This window comes from Salvelinus fontinalis, chromosome 28 (genome assembly GCF_029448725.1).
Source record: "Salvelinus fontinalis isolate EN_2023a chromosome 28, ASM2944872v1, whole genome shotgun sequence".
Taxonomy (NCBI): Eukaryota; Metazoa; Chordata; class Actinopteri; order Salmoniformes; family Salmonidae; genus Salvelinus; species Salvelinus fontinalis.
Window position 1 is genome coordinate 45,441,982 of NC_074692.1, and position 18,860 is coordinate 45,460,841.

At 42.8% G+C, this 18,860-nt stretch overlaps 1 protein-coding gene and 1 pseudogene across 2 annotated transcripts in view; one reads left to right on the top strand and one right to left on the bottom strand.

The window, feature by feature from the left end:
• Nucleotides 1-18,860, top strand: part of arl15a (ADP-ribosylation factor-like 15a) — a 179,578-nt gene that overhangs the window by 21,991 nt on the left and 138,727 nt on the right. The window lies entirely within an intron of this gene.
• On the bottom strand, nucleotides 13,629-13,804 carry LOC129826810 (U2 spliceosomal RNA; annotated as a pseudogene).

Here is an 18,860-nt window from a genome sequence, read left to right on the forward strand (position 1 = left end):
AGAGTTGGGGATAAGTACCATAGGGGATTTATATATAGAAGGGACCTTTGCTTCCTTTGAGTTGCTGAGGGAAACTTATAATCTTCCCAGAAATAACTTTTTCAGATACCTACAAATCAGAGACTATGTTAGGAAACACCTCCCAACATTTGGGAACGCTAAGCCTTCCATGTTTGACGGATGCATAAAAACATCCCCCACCTCAGACAAACTGATATCTCGTTTATATGACTCTTTTCAATCGGTTAGCACACCCTCTACAGAGGCCATTAAGGCAAAATGGGAGGAAGAACTAGGGACTGACATTTCGATGGCAGACTGGGAAGATAGCTTGGAGTATATCCACACCTGCTCCATTAACTCCAGACATCGGCTCATACAATTCAAGGTATTACACAGATTACACTATTCCAAAACCAAACTGCATAGGATATTTCCTGATACATCCCCTTTGTGTGATAAATGTCAGGCTGCACAGGGTACACTTCTCCACTGCTTTGCCCTATGCTCTAGCTTGCATGGTTACTGGTGTGGAATTTTTAGGATCCTCTCTGAAGTTCTGGAGACTTCAATTGACCCAGACCCGCTTCTGATAATCCTGGGAGTGTCTGATTCCCTAATCGGACTAACCAACCCCCAAAAACAATTCATCTCTTACAGTCTCATTTCGGCAAAAAAACTAATCTTGTTGTTCTGGAAAAAGAGGGAAGCGCCCACTACCAAATTATGGCTCAGCGAATTGGCAAACACTGTACACTTAGAAAGGATTAGATATATTCTGAACAATAAATTATTAACATTTGATCAGATCTGGCAGCCTTTCCTCTCTTACTTGGACCATTCGGCGCTGTGAATTTGTACTTTTTAACGCACTCTCCATTGTAATATTTTAATCCACCTCTGGGCAGCACGTGCTGGCGCCGCCACCCGAGCAGCGGGGAGGGGTATAAGGGGAAGGGATAAGGGGGGGGGGGATAAAGGGGGAGGTGACACCCACCCTCTTTCTTTCTACCTGTCCTTGTTTTGTATGTCTTGTTTTGTAATAATTGTTGTGTACCCAGAACTCTGGATCTTTTTATTTCTGTCTGCTCTTTTATGTTTAGTTAAAAATTGTATACCTGCCTTTCATACCTATACACCATTCCTGTGTGTGTTCAATAAAAATATTTGAACGAACAATGTCTACACTGTATTTCTGATCAATTTGATGTTATTTTAATGTACTTTTTAATTAAAAAAAAACTTTTCTTTCAAAAACAAGGACATTTCTAAGTGACCCCAAAACGTTTGAACGGTAGTGTAGGTATCCCCCTTTCCCTTTAGTTGTTTGATTTGATACACTGTTTCACTTCATTAGCGATAGCTCAACTCAAGACCGATAGAAAGGGAGGCAGACGTGCGGAGTAGAGAGATGAATGCCATTGAAATACCCTGAATTTTCATCAGGGTATTTTCTACGGTTTTTAATTGTCTGCTTTATGCCTATGTATTTTACTGTATTTTACTAGTTGACGTTGGAAGTTCTAGGCCTACTGCTGTATTGGCTAGCTTATGACATTCATCCGGGTACCACATTCGGCTAGCTAGTTAGCTGCCTTCACATTTACTTATCCGGCTACCACATTCGGCTAGCTAGCTAGCTGCCTTCACATTTACTTATCTGGCTACCACATTCAGCTAGCTAGTCAGCTGCCTTCACATTTACTTATCCGGCTACCACATTCAGCTAGCTAGCCAGCTGCCTTCACATTTACTTATCCGGCTACCACATTCAGGTAGCTAGTTAGCTGATTGGTAATGATTAGCAAATAATAATAAAGATTAGCTTAGATCTTCAGAACTCAACAATCTTTCTCATATGGCCATTCATTATTTGGGGTAAAAAGTTTTAGCTCTACATGTTTTCATTTAACGACGGACGCTGTTCTTAAAGTGGACCTGTGTATACAACCACACAGTACCACGTACCGCACCACAACCAGACAGTACCACAACCAGACAGTACCACAACCAGACAGTACCACGTACCGCACCACAACCAGACAGTACCACAACCAGACAGTACCACGTACCGCACCACAACCAGACAGTACCACAACCAGACAGTACCACGTACCGCACCGCAACCAGACAGTACCACAACCAGACAGTACCACAACCAGACAGTACCACGTACCGCACGACAACCAGACAGTACCACGTACCGCACCACAACCAGACAGTACCACGTACCGCACCACAACCAGACAGTACCACGTACCGCACCACAACCAGACAGTACCACGTGCCGCACCACAACCAGACAGTACCACAACCAGACAGTACCACGTACCGCACCACAACCAGACAGTACCACAACCAGACAGTACCACAACCAGACAGTACCACGTACCGCACCACAACCAGACAGTACCACGTACCGCACCACAACCAGACAGTACCACAACCAGACAGTACCACAACCAAACAGTACCACAACCAGACAGTACCACATACCGCACCACAACCAGACAGTACCACAACCAGACAGTACCACATACCGCACCACAACCAGACAGTACCACAACCAGACAGTACCACAACCAGACAGTACCATGTACAGCACCACAACCAGACAGTACCACAACCAGACAGTACCACAACCAGACAGCACCACAACCAGACAGCACCACAATCAGACAGCACCACAACCAGACAGTACCACAACCAGACAGTACCACAACCAGACAGCACCACAACCAGACAGTACCACAACCAGACAGTAGCACGTACCGCACCACAACCAGACAGTACCACAACCAGACAGCACCACAACCAGACAGTACCACAACCAGACAGTACCACAACCAGACAGCACCACAACCAGACAGTACCACAACCAGACAGTACCACAACCAGACAGCACCACAACCAGACAGTACCACAACCAGACAGTACCACAACCAGACAGTACCACGTACCGCACCACAACCAGACAGCACCACAACCAGACAGTACCACGTACCGCACCACAACCAGACAGTACCACAACCAGACAGTACCACAACCAGACAGTACCACAACCAGACAGTACCACGTACCGCACCACAACCAGACAGTACCACAACCAGACAGTACCACAACCAGACAGTACCACAACCAGACAGTACCACAACCAGACAGTACCACGACCAGACAGTACCACGTACCGCACCACAACCAGACAGCACCACAACCAGACAGCACCACAACCAGACAGTACCACAACCAGACAGTACCACAACCAGACAGTACCACAACCAGACAGTACCACGACCAGACAGCACCACAACCAGACAGTACCACAACCAGACAGCACCACAACCAGACAGTACCACGACCAGACAGTACCACAACCAGACAGTACCACAACCAGACAGTACCACAACCAGACAGTACCACATACCGCACCACAACCAGACAGTACCACAACCAGACAGTACCACAACCAGACAGTACCACATACCGCACCACAACCAGACAGTACCACAACCAGACAGCACCACAACCAGACAGTACCACATACCGCACCACAACCAGACAGTACCACAACCAGACAGTACCACAACCAGACAGTACCACAACCAGACAGCACCACAACCAGACAGTACCACGACCAGACAGTACCACAACCAGACAGTACCACAACCAGACAGTACCACAACCAGACAGTACCACAACCAGACAGTACCACAACCAGACAGCACCACAACCAGACAGTACCACAACCAGACAGCACCACAACCAGACAGTACCACAACCAGACAGTACCACAACCAGACAGTAGCACAACCAGACAGTAGCACAACCAGACAGTACCACAACCAGACAGTACCACAACCAGACAGCACCACAACCAGACAGCACCACAACCAGACAGCACCACAACCAGACAGTACCACAACCAGACAGTACCACAACCAGACAGTACCACGTACCGCACCACAACCAGACAGCACCACAACCAGACAGTACCACGACCAGACAGTACCACAACCAGACAGTACCACAACCAGACAGCACCACAACCAGACAGTACCACAACCAGACAGTACCACGTACCGCACCACAACCAGACAGTACCACAACCAGACAGTACCACAACCAGACAGCACCACAACCAGACAGCACCACAACCAGACAGTACCACAACCAGACAGCACCACAACCAGACAGTACCACAACCAGACAGTACCACGACCAGACAGTACCACAACCAGACAGTACCACAACCAGACAGTACCACGTACCGCACCACAACCAGACAGTACCACAACCAGACAGTACCACAACCAGACAGTACCACAACCAGACAGTACCACAACCAGACAGCACCACAACCAGACAGTACCACAACCAGACAGTACCACAACCAGACAGTACCACAACCAGACAGTACCACAACCAGACAGTACCACGTACCGCACCACAACCAGACAGTACCACAACCAGACAGTACCACAACCAGACAGTACCACAACCAGACAGTACCACAACCAGACAGTACCACAACCAGACAGTACCACGTACCGCACCACAACCAGACAGCACCACAACCAGACAGCACCACAACCAGACAGTACCACAACCAGACAGCACCACGACCAGACAGCACCACAACCAGACAGCACCACAACCAGACAGTACCACGTACCGCACCACAACCAGACAGTACCACAACCAGACAGTACCACGTACCGCACCACAACCAGACAGTACCACGACCAGACAGTACCACAACCAGACAGTACCACAACCAGACAGTACCACAACCAGACAGCACCACAACCAGACAGTACCACAACCAGACAGTACCACGACCAGACAGTACCACAACCAGACAGCACCACAACCAGACAGTACCACAACCAGACAGCACCACAACCAGACAGTACCACAACCAGACAGTACCACAACCAGACAGTACCACGACCAGACAGTACCACGACCAGACAGTACCACGACCAGACAGTACCACGTACCGCACCACAACCAGACAGTACCACAACCAGACAGTACCACGACCAGACAGTACCACGACCAGACAGTACCACGACCAGACAGCACCACAACCAGACAGTACCACGTACCGCACCACAACCAGACAGTACCACAACCAGACAGTACCACAACCAGACAGTACCACGTACCGCACCACAACCAGACAGTACCACAACCAGACAGTACCACAACCAGACAGTACCACAACCAGACAGTGCCACAACCAGACAGTACCACGTACCGCACCACAACCAGACAGCACCACAACCAGACAGTACCACGTACAGCACCACAACCAGACAGTACCACAACCAGACAGTACCACAACCAGACAGTACCACAACCAGACAGTACCACAACCAGACAGTACCACAACCAGACAGTACCACAACCAGACAGTACCACAACCAGACAGTACCACAACCAGACAGTACCACGACCAGACAGTACCACAACCAGACAGTACCACGACCAGACAGTACCACGTACCGCACCACAACCAGACAGCACCACAACCAGACAGTACCACAACCAGACAGTACCACGTACCGCACCACAACCAGACAGCACCACAACCAGACAGTACCACGACCAGACAGTACCACGGCCAGACAGTACCACAACCAGACAGCACCACAACCAGACAGTACCACGACCAGACAGTACCACAACCAGACAGTACCACGTACCGCACCACAACCAGACAGCACCACAACCAGACAGTACCACGACCAGACAGTACCACGACCAGACAGTACCACAACCAGACAGTACCACAACCAGACAGTACCACAACCAGACAGTACCACGTACCGCACCACAACCAGACAGCACCACAACCAGACAGTACCACGACCAGACAGTACCACAACCAGACAGCACCACAACCAGACAGTACCACGACCAGACAGTACCACAACCAGACAGTACCACAACCAGACAGTACCACAACCAGACAGTACCACGTACCGCACCACAACCAGACAGTACCACGACCAGACAGTACCACGACCAGCTGGTAGTTTTCATACTAAACAATACTTCTTAGACATAGTCACATTTTTGTCATTTCATTCTTTGTATTTTTTGTTATTATCAGTCAACTAAAATTCTGGACAAATTTAGTCTAGTTTTAGTCATAGTTATTTTTAGTCACGTATTAGTCTGTTTTTTCCGATTAAATAATTCAAATGTACCTCTAACTTCCATCATGAGCACATTACGATAGCCTTACTAGGCTTACTATCCCCCGATATAGCTGGCGTATTGATATTATGGCAGATTGTTACCAATGATTTACCATATAGGTTACAAAGCCTTGGCTACAGGTTAAACCATTTAGTTATACAGCTTTTTTTATCCCCTTCAATCCTTGGGATGGGGGTAAATAACAGTGATTCCCTTTAAAATGGGAGAATATGAGATTCCCAACAATACCAGATATATTCGTAAACTCCTAATAAATCAGCAAATTCCATTAGTATTTCCAGAAAACAACAACATCTGCACTCGCATTTGCGGACTGCTAGAGTCACGCCCTGGTCATAGAGAGGTTTTTATTCTCTATTTTGGTTAGGCCAGGGTGTGACTAGGGTGGGAATTCTAGTTTCTTTATTTCTATGTTTTCTGTTTCTATGTTTTTGGCCGGGTATGGTTCTCAATCAGGGACAGGTGTCTATCGTTGTCTCTGATTGGGAATCATACTTAGGCAGCCCTTTTTTCCCACCTGTGATTGTGGGTAGTTATCTTTGTTAGTGGCACTATGGCCCCTGTTAAGCTTCACGGTTGTTTCTTCGTTTCTTGTTTTGTTGGCGACATTTACTAGAATAAAAGGAAATGTCTGCTCACCGCGCTCCACTTCTTTCGACAGCCGTGACAATTTCCATCCAGAAAACAACAACTGCACTCGCATTTGCGGACTGCTAGAGCAGCAACCCAGATGAATAACAGCATACCATGGGGAAACTACAGCTTCTGATGAGATCAAAGCAAAAAAATAGATGAAAGTAGTTAGCTAGGCCGAATGTGGTAACCCGGATGAATAAATGAAAGTAAGAGAGAGTAAACCGTTGTCGTTTCTAGTTTAGGTTTGTTTACGATTCAAGTGTCCTGGCTACGCATCAGTTCAAAAAAGATTGACGAGTGATTTGGCAAAAAATGATGACAGTTTTATCACAAATTCTAACTGGATTGGTTGACTGAAGTAGGGAAATATGTTATATATTATTAAATATAATTATAATTATATAATATTAAATATATATAAACAACGAGCGCTGCAGTCTTGGAATAATTGTGTCCTGCCTGCTTACTTTGCAAACTGCTGGTGCCATTTAGAATTGGTTAACTATAAATCCACTAAACATAGACAGTGAAAATATGCAAAAAACATTAGTTTGATTAGGACAAAGATACTATTTTTTTATCAGAATAGAATCATTAATCAATATTCATTCCGTGCCAACACACATCTTATTGTGAAACGTGAACATAAACCTGTGTAAGGGGGTCGCTCTGGTAGTAGGTTTTTATACAGTGCCCAAGTCCAGTCTTTGAGTAAATCTGAGCATGGGAAAAAGAGCTACTGCCTAAATACTGAAATGCAGGTTTGATTGAATGGGGCCCTTAACCCTTACAGTGAAAAGGACGTCCTGTTGTCTGCCTGCCATCATATACACAGGTACATATATATACATAGGTATATATATATACACAGTGGGGAGAAGAAGTATGTGATCCACTGCCGATGTTGCAGGTTTTCCTACTTACAAAGCATGTAGAGGTCTGTAATTTTTATCATAGGTACACTTCAACTGTGAGAGACGGAATCTAAAAGAAAAATCCAGAAAATCACATTGTATGATTTTTAAGTAATTAATTTGCATTTTATTGCATGACATAAGTATTTGATACATCAGAAAAGCAGAACTTAATATTTGGTACAGAAACCTTTGTTTGCAATTACAGAGATCATACGTTTCCTGTAGTTCTTGACCAGGTTTGCACACACTGCAGCAGGGATTTTGGCCCACTCCTCCATACAGACCTTCTCCAGATCCTTCAGGTTTCGAGGCTGTCGCTGGGCAATACGGACTTTCAGATCCCTCCAAATATTTTCTATTGGGTTCAAGCCTGGAGACTGGCTAGGCCACTCCAGGACCTTGAGATGCTTCTTACAGAGTCACTCCTTAGTTGCCCTGGCTGTGTGTTTCGGGTCGTTGTCATCCTGGAAGACCCAGCCACGACCCATCAATGCTCTTACTGAGGGAAGGAGGTTGTTGGCCAAGATCTCGCGATAAATGGCCCCATCCATCCTCCCCTCAATACGGTGCAGTCGTCCTGTCCCCTTTGCTGAAAAGCATCCCCAAAGAATGATGTTTCCACCTCCATGCTTCACGGTTGGGATGGTGTTCTTGGGGTTGTACTCATCCTTCTTCTTCCTCCAAACACTGCGAGTGGAGTTTAGACCAAAAAGCTCTATTTTTGTCTCATCAGACCACATGACCTTCTCCCATTCCTCCTCTGGATCATCCAGATGGTCATTGGCAAACTTCAGACGGGCCTGGACATGCTCTGGCTTGAGCAGGGGGACCTTGCGTGCGCTGCAGGATTTTAATCCATGACGGCGTAGTGTGTTACTAATGGTTTTCTTTGAGACTGTGGTCCCAGCTCTCTTCAGGTCATTGACCAGGTCCTGCCGTGTAGTTCTGGGCTGATCCCTCACCTTCCTCATGATCATTGATGCCCCACGAGGTGAGATCTTGCATGGAGCCCCAGACCGAGGGTGATTGACCGTCATCTTGAACTTCTTCCATTTTCTAATAATTGCGCCAACAGTTGTTGCCTTCTCACCAAGCTGCTTGCCTATTGTCCTGTAGCCCATCCCAGCCTTGTGCAGGTCTACAATTTTATCCCTGATGTCCTTACACAGCTCTCTGGTCTTGGCCATTGTGGAGAGGTTGGAGTCTGTTTGATTGAGTGTGTGGACAGGCGTCTTTTATACAAGTAACGAGTTCAAACAGGTGCAGTTAATACAGGTAAGGAGTGGAGAACAGGAGGGCTTCTTAAAGAAAAACTAACAGGTCTGTGAGAGCCGGAATTCTTACTGGTTGGTAGGTGATCAAATACTTATGGCATGCAATAAAATGCTAATTAATTACTTAAAAATCATACAATGTGATTTTCTGGATTTTTTAAATTTAGATTCCGTCTCTCACAGTTGAAGTGTACCTATGATTAAAAAAAAATAAGTAGGAAAACTTGCAAAATCGGCAGTGTGTCAAATACTTGTTCTCCCCACTGTGTGTGACATCAACCGACCCCAGGCAGAGTAAAACTCCAATATCATCGTCTGTGTCTGTGTTTCAGTTCTTTGTTACAAGGCCATCATCATCACTACTTTCAAAACTGGTGGATTGAGACACATGTCAAACTAATGATAAGGTGCGTTTTTATGAGGAAACTATTGAAATTAATTAAATAATTGAAATTTAATAATTGAAATTATTTAAATTATTGCATCTTATTTTTATGCCAGAACATAGTTGTACACATTTCAGTCTTGCCTTTTGGCAAAGATACTAGGCCTACTGCCTTTCTTCAGCATATAAAATGACGGCCATAGAGGTTAAACAAAAATAAAAACACCGGCAGAGATTAACACTCATATTTATTTCAGTTGTTCATATTCATTAATTTCGAAAACTTGATTCAGAGACACAGAACCAGCACAGATAGGAAAACGTTTTATTTCTTTCCTATCCTGACATAGATCCTGAGGATGAGCAACATCAAAAAAAACAAAAAAAACAGAAAAGATTAACCCACATATTGATTTCAGTTGTTCATTCATTCATTTCAAAAACTTTTCACAGAGTTTCACAGAGACAGAACCAGGCCAGATATGAGAAAAGGCAAGCTGAGCAACAGGAAGTTGAGTCCAGAGACTGATGAACCGTTGCGGTTACAGAGGTCAGTCTGACAGCAGCTGACCTGGATCCCCCCTAAGGTTCCTAGGTCGGTGGAGGGGATTGTTGTACATGTCAAGCGGGTGGTGCAGGTCTTATAAATGTACTGGATCCCCACTGGTGACAGACAGTGGAAGATAGATGAACTGGTGAAGGTGAACTGGTTAAAGGGCTGGCAGATTGATTGATTGAGTCTATAACTGATAAGAGAAACAGTGAGGTATATTTTATTTTATATACTGACATGACAGAATTATTGACGATACTTATTTCAGTTTTCACTAACCTACATAGGCAAAGTGACTGGTACCCCTGCACAAAACCCTACCTACAAAGATATGTATTAATGTATCTATTCATTTACAGAGTATCTGTGCTCTTACAGATTTGGACGACGCCGGTCATGCAGGTGTCATTTGAGAGAGAGCATTTTTCTATGTTCTGGTTACACTGAGCATGGCTGGATACGCCATCACAGGCATAACACCACAGTGCCTCCACTGAAACACCAGAATGAAACATACAGTAATACGTGTAAAACATCACTGAAATTCTTTAGATATTGGACAGAACACACAAATTCGAACTACACAGAAATCCAGAATTTAGATTACGGTGAAAGTCACGTGCACAATACACATGATTTAGGTAATATACCATGATGATAGACAATTCATTCCAAAATCCATACCTGCAACGTTCCCCAAAAAAATGGGCATTAGTAACACAAGAATGGTCTTCATGACTGATAATGTGGGTTCTGCCTTTTCTCTTGCTGTAATAAAGTTGTTTTTGGTCTCTGCTGGGGGTTTAAATAGCCAGGTGTGTTTGAGAAAGTCTACAGATTGTTACCAAGCAGAATCCACTACAATATTCAGAACCATTGTGAAGCATGGAAGATTTGTGATATCTTGTTTCATTTACTCCCTATAATTACTGTATACCACAGTTACCACAACAAAAACTCAAACATTGTAGGCTGCTGAGAGGAGAACGGTACATATTACTGTCTAGAATGGAGAGAATAGAACAGTACATATTACTGTCTGGAACAGAGAGAATAGAACGATACATATTACTGTCTGGAATGGAGAGAATAGAACAGTACATATTACTGTCTAGAACAGAGAGAATAGAACGGTACATATTACTGTCTGGATCAGAGAGAATAGAACGGTACATATTACTGTCTGGAACAGAGAGAATAGAACGGTAGAACGGTACATATTACTGTCTGGAACAGAGAGAATAGAACGGTACATATTACTGTCTAGAACAGAGAGAATAGAACGGTACATATTACTGTCTGGATCAGAGAGAATAGAACGGTACATATTACTGTCTGGAACAGAGAGAATAGAACGGTAGAACGGTACATATTACTGTCTGGAACAGAGAGAATAGAACGGTACATATTACTGTCTGGAACAGAGAGAATAGAACGGTACATATTACTGTCTGGATCAGAGAGAATAGAACGGTACATATTACTGTCTGGAACAGAGAGAATAGAACGGTAGAACGGTACATATTACTGTCTGGAACAGAGAGAATAGAACGGTACATATTACTGTCTGGAACAGAGAGAATAGAACAATACATATTACTGTCTGGATCAGAGAGAATAGAACGGTACATATTACTGTCTGGAACAGAGAGAATAGAACGGTACATATTACTGTCTGGAACAGAGAGAATAGAACGGTACATATTACTGTCTGGAACAGAGAGAATAGAACGGTACATATTACTGTCTGGAACAGAGAGAATAGAACGGTACATATTACTGTCTAGAACAGAGAGAATAGAACGGTACATATTACTGTCTGGAACAGAGAGAATAGAACGGTACATATTACTGTCTGGAACAGAGAGAATAGAACGGTACATATTACTGTCTGGAACAGAGAGAATAGAACGGTACATATTACTGTCTGGAACAGAGAGAATAGAACAATACATATTACTGTCTGGATCAGAGAGAATAGAACGGTACATATTACTGTCTGGAACAGAGAGAATAGAACGGTACATATTACTGTCTGGAACAGAGAGAATAGAACGGTACATATTACTGTCTGGAACAGAGAGAATAGAACGGTACATATTACTGTCTGGAACAGAGAGAATAGAACGGTACATATTACTGTCTAGAACAGAGAGAATAGAACGGTACATATTACTGTCTGGAACAGAGAGAATAGAACGGTACATATTACTGTCTGGAACAGAGAGAATAGAACGGTACATATTACTGTCTGGAACAGAGAGAATAGAACGGTACATATTACTGTCTGGAACAGAGAGAATAGAACGGTACATATTACTGTCTGGAACAGAGAGAATAGAACGGTACATATTACTGTCTGGAACAGAGAGAATAGAACGGTACATATTACTGTCTGGAACAGAGAGAATAGAACGGTACATATTACTGTCTGGAACAGAGAGAATAGAACGGTACATATTACTGTCTGGAACAGAGAGAATAGAACGGTACATATTACTGTCTGGAACAGAGAGAATGAGACCAGCCTCCTGTGTCAGGCTAAAGATCAGTGGATGTAGAGTGGCTTCAGTCAAACTGGATGTCACACCTTGTGTTTTATGAGTCTGAACATAACCAAAATATCTCATTAAATGAGATAACCAAGTGGTTTCACTCATGGTTGTAAACATGTGGTTTGTGGGGGACTGGTTTTGGGGGGTTGGTAATTAGGTAGGGGTGTGTTCTCTTGAGACTGTGGGCTTTAGTTATGTTAATTAAGACTATACGTTAGAGTGCATTAGGTTTGTGTGGGTGTTGTCTGTGATTGACGTCTGTTTAGATCATATGATGTAATGTCGGGTAGAACCTGACCCAGGAGTCATGACGTATATCAGATCTGTGATTAGGGACTGATTCCTATAGAGTGGTATTTGTACTCACAATGTTATTTTACATATGAACATATGTAACATATAATATTATTAGATTATATTTGTAATCTCATTGAAGATCTTTTGCACATATGCACATAATTCTATCTACTGATGCTGCAGACACAGTTTCCATGTGATGATGGAAAATGTCTGCTGTTCAGACATTATTACTGAAACTGTGTCTGCAGCATCAGTGGATAGAATTATGTGCAAAAGATCTTCAATGAGATTACAAATATAATCTAATAATATTATATGTTACATATGTTAATATGTAAAATAATATTGTAAGTACATATACCATTCTGTAGGAATCAGTCCCTAATCACATATCTGATATAAGTCATGACTCCTGGGTCGGGTTCTACCCGACTACATATGTCATCACATGCACATTCAATCACATTGTGGCCAGTTGAGCTTGTGGTAAGAACTCAGTCCTGCCAGTGATCAACTGACAAGTTCTAATCTAACATTGCTCTCTATTCACCTACAAGTGGAATAACTACTTACTCTAACAGATGTTTGGTGAAAAGTTTGACAGTAGTCGGTGTAGAGAAATTTGGCGTACTTTTTTTTAAACAGCCTTTTCACTTACGGGATACAATAGATCACTCCCAGAATACTTTGCAAGAGTGAAATCTGCATAAACATTGTTGATTGGTTGTTTTTTAAATGTTTTATTAAAACGAAGCAACACATGATTCTATTGACAACGGCAGGGGGTGCACCGTTCCTGGAGGTACTGGAATACCAGGTCGATGCGGGAAGTGGACGGAGCAAGCCCCTATTCCATCTCCCTATTACAAAAATCTATTTAATATATGGTCCCCAGATAGGGGACGTATCAGATATTAAACTGATGAGAACAGATTTTTTTCTTTTTGGAAAAGTATTTATTACATTTCCTTTAAAAACAGCTGGTTTAGTCGAAAAACTGGTTTAGTCGAAAAGACCGAAGCCCATGTCGTCATCGGAAACCTCCTCGGATTCTTCCTTCTTCTCCTCCTTGACTAATACAGGAAAACAAGGTATGGCATCAGTACATTATTTACATTATTTATGTTATTTATTCCTGATTATTATTTGACCATGCTGGTCATTTATGAACATTTGAACATCTTGGCCATGTTCTGTTATAATCTCCACCAATCTCTTCTGGCACAGCCAGAAGAGGACTAGCCACCTCTCATAGCCTGGTTCCTCTCTAGGTTTCTTCCTAGGTTCTGGCCTTTCTAGGGAGTTTTTCCTAGCCACCGTGCTTCTACACCTGCATTGCTTGCTGTTTGGGGTTTTAGGCTGGGTTTCTGTACAGTGCTTTGAGATATCAGCTGATGTAAGAAGGGCTATATAAAATAAACTTGATTTGATTTGATTTACATGTATAGTGAAATAAATATTCTTACAGCTGTCAAATTAGAACAATAATCACAAATGACTAAACAGACACTTTTACCAAAACGTCTGATTCATTGACGCGTTCACAACCAGGACCTCTTGACTTACGGGCGTTCAAGACAACTGGTATCTCAAAACAAGTTCTGACCCGAGGGAAATCAGTTTCAACGGACATCCAACTCGGAATTCCTATCCAGAAATTCTGGCATTTTTTTAGAGCTGCGACTTTTTGACCCAGTATTTTTATCTCTGCGTCTTAAAAGCACCAATTAGGCCAATACATTAGGTGAAAACTGATCCATTAGTGACAAACTGGCTCAATAAGAGCTATGGATAAACACCAGACACTGAGTTTGAAGCTCAAAGACAGTACAGTATTGTTTACAAACTGACATGATGCAACCCTGGCCCTGATTCAGAGCGGCAGTGGAAACCATGCTACTAGGGGTGCGCCTAGTATTCGGACAAAACTAGCATCGTAACAGATATGGGCAATTTTCTGGATACGATTATGATCAGAGCAACAAAAGAAATTGATCCGTGATCATTAAGTTATTTCCGGGTGCCAGAAAGCATCTCATGTCAGTCAGTTTCTAAACCAGACTGTACTGTGAGTCAGTACTGTCTGAGTCTGTACTGTCTGAGTCTGTACTGTCTGAGTCAGTACTGTCTGAGTCAGTTTCTAAATCAGACTGTACTGACTGAGTCTGTACTGTCTGAGTCTGTACTGTGAGTCAGTACTGTCTGTTACAGTTTCTAACCCATACTGTATTGTGATTCAGTACTGTCTGAGTCAGTTTCTAACCCATACAGTACTGTGAGTCAGTACTGTCTGAGTCAGTTTCTAAACCAGACTGTACTGTCTGAGTCTGTACTGTCTGAGTCAGTTTCTAAACCAGACTGTACTGTGAGTCAGTTTCTAAACCAGACTGTATTGTGAGTCAGTACTGACTGAGTCTGTTCTGTGAGTCAGTACTCTCTGTTACAGTTTCTAACCCATACTGTACTGTGAGTCAGTACTGTCTGAGTCAGTTTCTAACCCATACTGTACTGTGAGTCAGTACTGTCTGAGTCAGTTTCTAACCCATACTGTACTGTGAGTCAGTACTGTCTGAGTCTGTACTGTCTGAGTCAGTACTGTCTGAGTCAGTTTCTAAACCAGACTGTACTGTGAGTCAGTTTCTAAACCAGACTGTACTGTGAGTCAGTACTGACTGAGTCTGTACTGTCTAAGTCAGTTTCTAAACCAGACTGTACTGTGAGTCTGTACTGTCTGAGTCAGTTTCTAAACCAGACTGTACTGTGAGTCTGTACTGTCTGAGTCAGTTTCTAAACCAGACTGTACTGTCTGAGTCAGTACTGTCTGAGTCAGTTTCTAAACCAGACTGTACTGTGAGTCAGTTTCTAAACCAGACTGTATTGTGAGTCAGTACTGACTGAGTCTGTACTGTGAGTCAGTACTCTCTGTTACAGTTTCTAACCCATACTGTACTGTGAGTCAGTACTGTCTGAGTCAGTTTCTAACCCATACTGTACTGTGAGTCAGTACTGTCTGAGTCAGTACTGTCTGAGTCAGTTTCTAACCCATACTGTACTGTGAGTCAGTACTGTCTGAGTCTGTACTGTCTGAGTAAGTACTGTCTGAGTCAGTTTCTAAACCAGACTGTACTGTGAGTCAGTTTCTAACCCATACTGAACTGTGAGTCAGTACTGTCTGAGTCAGTACTGTCTGAGTCAGTTTCTAAACCAGACTGTACTGTGAGTCAGTACTGTCTGAGTCTGTACTGTCTGAGTCAGTTTCTAAACCAGACTGTACTGTGAGTCAGTACTGTCTGAGTCAGTTTCTAACCCATACTGTACTGTGAGTCCGTACTGTCTGAGTCTGTACTGTCTGAGTCAGTTTCTAAACCAGACTGTATTGTGAGTCAGTACTGTCTGAGTCTGTACTGTCTGAGTCTGTACTGTCTGAGTCAGTACTGTCTGAGTCAGTTTCTAAACCATACTGTACTGTGAGTCAGTACTGTCTGAGTCAGTACTGTCTGAGTCAGTACTGTCTGAGTCAGTACTGTCTGAGTCAGTTTCTAAACCATACTGTACTGTGAGTCAGTACTGTCTGAGTCAGTACTGTCTGAGTCAGTACTGTCTGAGTCAGTACTGTCTGAGTCAGTTTCTAAACCAGACTGTACTGTCTGAGTCTGTACTGTCTGAGTCAGTACTGTGCGTGGTCTAAATAACTAGACTGGATAGTTTTCCTGTCTGTAAAGAGATGGGCGGGCTGCACGGGCTCGGATCATTTCACATACACTTTCTTGCATGTTTTCGGTCTGATCATTCAGATTGCTGCTGTCTTCTATGATAAATCACATGGCGAGGACATTTGCTGTCAATGTGCATAATATCTAACAAGTGGGGCGAGGGTAGGGAAAAGCCTAAACGCTAATGTGTATTCTAACTGAATGACAGCACATGTGTATTCTAACTGAATGACAGCACATGTGTATTCTAACTGAATGACAGCACATGTGTATTCTAACTGAATGACAGCACATGTGTATTCTAACTGAATGACAGCACATGTGTATTCAAACTGAATGACAGCACATGTGTATTCTAACTGAATGACAGCACATGTGTATTCTAACTGAATGACAGCTAATGTCTAATTCCCACTGCAAGTTGAGAACAGACACACCGTTCACACACGGCTTCTAATCTGCAGTTTATTTGCAGTGAGGTATTTAGGTATTTTAAAATAAATGTTTTCCCGATCACGAGTATCGTCTGATCTGACGTCCAACTGTCAATTTACGAATATGAGTATGGCCATGTCAACACACCCCTACCTGCTACCATTTCACTGTAAGGTCTACTACACCTGTTGTATTCAGCATTTCACTGTATAGTCTACACCTGTTGTATTCAGCATTTCACTGTAAGGTCTACTACACCTGTTGTATTCAGCATTTCACTGTAAAGTCTACACCTGTTGTATTCGGCGCATGTGACTAATATAATTTGATTTGATTTGATGTCGTGGTCGTAATTCATCACCATGCAGTGTTTTAATGCCGGAATTGTTAATACATTTTAAAACAATTCCACAGAACGGGCAGAATAAACTAAATCGAAGACCTATTTGGGTTTGTAAACCTGAAATTATAAAAAAAATATTTTTCTCAGATTGAGGCCTGTTTTCAAACGATCACCTTTTTGAGAATAACCGTCCCAGTCGTGAGATGCAGCATCACTTCGCAATAAATATTCTATATTATTAAATATAATTATAATATAATTATATAATTAAGAATATTAAATATTCTGTTCTATTTTATTGTTTAAATTACATTGTTATTTTTTTTAAATATATTTTTTTACTTTAAAATAAGTGTCTTGATTGTGATCAGGGCTTGGGAAATAAGACTCCATTTGCACAGCTAAAGGCTTCTACAAGCAAACACCACTGCTCTTGTGAAGAAGATTGTGTTCTACGATATAATCTAACCAGGTGATATTACAGTGTCAGTCTTTTCATTTTAAATGGCACTTGACTGTTTATTGACTGAATATACTGTACATATATATATATATATGGGGCAATTTAGCAATTACACTAGTTATCTGTAATGGTTATGATAAATTAGGCGTTGTTGCGATCTGTTGGCATATAGATAATGCAAAACATATTATTTTCCAGTCAGGGCCTTGTGTTCTAATAAAAGTGCTTATTTTTTGTTTGTCAAGACACCGACGCAGTGGCCAGCTAGTCATCAGATGTCAACACACACACACACACACACACACACACACACACACACACACACACACACACACACACACACACACACACACACACACACACACACACACACACACACACACACACACACACACACACACACACACACACACACACGCTCACATTTATTCTCTGTAGGATGGCCCAGTGACCTGTAGATGGCGCTATATAGTCAGGAATGAGAGATGTTCCCTGATGCTGTTGAAGGGGATATTCTGCAGTGTTACATTGTGTTTGTTCCTCAGCATTGAATGTCTGCTTGTTTTCATACAGGTCAGCTGAGGTAAACTCAGATCAGTCACCGAAAACGTGTTTGTTTTTTAAAGGTGTTCACTGTATCTCAGTGCTAGAGGCGTCACTACAGACCCTGGTTCGATTCCAGGCTGTATCACAACCGGACGTGATTGGGAGTCCCATAGGGAGGCGGACAATTGTCCCAGTGTCGTCCGGGTTTGGGTTTGTCCGGGATAGGCCGTCATTGGAAATTATAAATTGTTCTTAACCGACTTGCCTAGTTAAATAAAGGTACATTTTTTTAAACATTTAACATATTGGAAATGTCTAAGGCATTGCGACATATGGGCAGTTCATAGGCTGTATACATAGGAGAAATCATAGTACGTTCCTGTTGGTCATTTAAGGCAAAGTCGCATGGCTAACATCAGACATCAAATAACATGGTAGATTGAAAGCATTCGGTGGAGGATAGTGACGATGGTGATCCAGGTTTTCCTCTCAAATCAAAGTTAATTTGTATA